Raw genomic sequence first — 3609 nt, 5'->3', positions numbered from 1 at the left:
CATGGTGTAAAATGACCCATTAGACACTGACATGACGATGACAAACCTCTGAATGATGATAGGCTCAGCTGAATGATGACATGGACTGACATTTGGGCAAACTTTGAAAAGAGTGAAAGCAAACCCTAGACCTAATACCTAGTGACCAAATTTTGCTTGAAGACTCATTGAAATGACAAAATTTGACCTTGACACTTCAAAATCACTATGTAAGAGCACATTTGATCACTGGAGGAAGGCTGTAAAGACTGACACTAACAGGTGGATTCCATTTTCTCAACCTAAGATCAACGTAGGAAAGGGTGATGATTATTCCGTTTAAAATAAATTTTAGACGCTTTGACACAACTTGTTTTTTTCAATTTTCAAGAGTCGAGAAAAAACAAAAGATGATTCTAGTCACCTTCGATTTTTAATGAGCCTGAAGTGACAAGTGCTCAGATGGACCTTTTTTGTTAAGGAGTCTGAAAAGGAACGAAAGGGACTGCTCTGGAAATCTAGGTAGAGGGATTACCAAACCAATCGCAAAACTGTAGAATAATTTTTATGGTACGGCAGTCAATCTTCCCGAATGCTGTGTTCAGTGCATTGTGATCGATAGGGCGGCAGACAAGGCTTCCTATGGATAAAGGATTAAGCCTATTGTGGTCTCCCAAAATATACTTGACGGTACGTGGGAGCACAAGTCCGTACTGGCACTTATCGTCTCAAAGTGGAGGAATCACCCAACCATCAGTGAGAACAACAGTTACCAGGCTTTACGATGTCGGAATACGTCTCTAGCCTAGACTTCTAGATGTTGTGCGTTAGGTTCCAAAGCGTTGTTAGATTCATTAAATTTATTTTATATTTGATCTTGCTTAAGAAATTTTCCTTTCAGGTTCACCACGAGATATAGATGTACAATTCCTAAAATGCAATCTAAGATGATAAACAGTCTTTTATCTTCTTTCTGCAATGAAAATCCTAGCTACTAAGGAAATAGAGATAGTATTCATTCACAAAAAGCAAAGAGCACACACTAAATGCACTGTCCTAAATCAAACCAATCAAACAGTCTAAATGCAAATTCACATGCATGTATTTGTTTTCGTCTTTCTTAGTATGTGAATGATGAAAAGAAAGCTAATGCGCAAATCTGAATTACTTTTCAAGCGACATTTACTAACAAGTTTCTTTTTAAAATAAAAAATGGAGACAATCACAACACTTTATGATTCGGAAACGAATACTTGCTTTCCACACTAGAAAAACTACAAATTCAGACCGAATACAATAGTAACAGGGTAATCGACTATCAATAGCAACCAAACTCTCTCCTATTACTGAAAACAACACTTGCGACACTTTCAAATCAAGGAACGACAGTACAATTACGTTACTTTTTGCAAAGGAGAACTGAAAATGACTCAACAAATACACAAAAACATTTACAGTTCTTTTGCACAATGGAGGTGGAATATCAGCAAGGAAAGGGGTTTCAAATAGAGATATACTGATTACAAACAGCAAAACTCATGAATAGAACTGAAAAGAATGAACACAGAAACCAAAACTGAGGAACAATGCCCAGTCTGATCAGCGCACCTGTAACACAGGGAACTTGAAATGCAGCGCACCTACTACACTCGGGAAGTGCGCTGAATTTCAGATTCATAGAATAGAGCCTACGTTGGGCCAAAGACGAGACTTTGCTTGGGTTCCGGGTCACAGTTTGTAGTTCAGTTCAGGGGTTTTGACTGAGAAAATGGTAATCAGTAAATCAACAATCAGGGGTAGATCTAAGGAGGTTCCAAGAGTTACCACGAGGGCAATTAGAGATTGTTTAATTCATAAAAAAATCCCGGAGATTGACTGAAGCGGCATTTATCTACTTTTCATTTGCATAGAAAATGCAGTTCGAAAGCTACCTGGCTCGACTTCAGGCTCCGTCTGTAAGTTTATAAAATAAACAACAAAGAAGATAAACAAACAACCTAGCGGCTCCCCAGCGGAGTCGCCATTTTGTTACAGGGAAAAGTGTCTACACAGAATTGCTTATCCCACTAAGGTTTGGTAGCTACCTTAGAAACAAACAAAGTAAAGCTACTTTCGTTTTTCCTTTATGAAATATAGATGAAAGAAGAACAAAGAAGACCAACCTCTATCTTGCGCTTATCTCCTAGTTCGATTCCTCTCTCTCTTGATAGTCTTTCGCTACTTGCTCCCTAGTACGCCCAGCTTCACAGAGTACCTGTAGGATCACAGTAGCATAACACTATACAAGTACATGGATCTATAATCATAAACAATCTAGGATCAGATGTAAATTGACCATACAAATGCATAAAACATAAATGACACAAGAGTATGGAGGAAAACTTGAATAGCTTTTATTGATAATCAAGAAAGAGCCAAGGGAGTTACAACCAGTTGTTCTGACCCAGCATCATCCTCTTAGCAAGTAAGCCCTTCTTCACCTCATACAAAGCTTAGATCACCCAACACTATGATGTTGTCTCAAGAAACCAACAACAATTCCTTACAAGATGCAAAATTCCAGCCTCTGGATCTCTGGGATGAGGGATCCATATATAGATATCTGTAAGGGAGATGAGTCAGCTTGTGACTTGGTTAGTGTCTTCCCTTTGATAGTTCTTGCTTCCACTTGGAGATTGATGATCTCTTACTCATCCTTGGTCGAATTCAGAGAGGCAAGTGTCACAGAAGAAGTTTCTGGAAGATTCCATGCCTCTCCACCTCACGGATTGACACTGCCATTTGTCACTTCTCGCCCATCGCACCCCATAGAAGGGATTTTTGAAATGCAACGCACCCACAGAGTGTACTTAGGTGAGATGCAACGCACTTTGCCTATGGAGTAGCTGAAATGATCTTGTTTTGACCAGTTTTGAGTAGCTTTTCATGGAGAACTTCTGGGAGAAGCTGTAATCAGTTGACCTTGTTCCTTTAGGGGTTAGAAAAACACTTTTAGGGACTTAGGAGCCCTTGGTTTATGGACATTTCATGCTTGGGGTTGCAGTGCCCAAAAATGTCTATAACAAGGTGATGCATGATCATTGCTCAGGGATAACTTTGCGGCTGGAGGTGGTAGAGGTTGAATGATGACCTACAAGGAATTTAGCATCAAGTCAATATCTTCATCCTACGGTTTTGACCCCAACTCCATGTCTGTAACCTCAATCAAATCTTCGATTGGCTGAGCAAGATACCTATCCTGCATCAGTTTGCTCTTTCCCTCTGCTGCTGACCGGCTTTGTTCTTGAATCGACATTGTCTCTTCTATCATTGCGCCTTTCCTTTCTTCTTCTTCTTGCTTCTTCTTCTTAGCTCTCATTCTTTCTTCAGTTCTTTTTCTACTTGCTTTGATCTCAGTTCTGCTACTTGCAAGCTCTGCTTTTCTCTCTTCCTCTAATCTTCACTCTGTATCCACTGCTTCCTTTTTCTTCTGATACCAAAGTTGCCTGCATGAAGATTGAATTTTCTTTCACTTTGCAACTTTTTTCTCCCTCTATTCTGGCAACAACTTTCTCTTTCCCTGATATTTCACTGCATTTTTTCCTTTTGCTACAATTGATGGACTTGCTACCATGTTAGTGTTAACTCCTT

This window comes from Pinus tabuliformis, chromosome X, assembly GCF_031772625.1.
Source record: "Pinus tabuliformis cultivar Carrire ecotype Pingquan chromosome X, CPIR1, whole genome shotgun sequence".
NCBI lineage: Eukaryota > Viridiplantae > Streptophyta > Pinopsida > Pinales > Pinaceae > Pinus > Pinus tabuliformis.
This window is presented reverse-complemented; position numbering follows the sequence as displayed.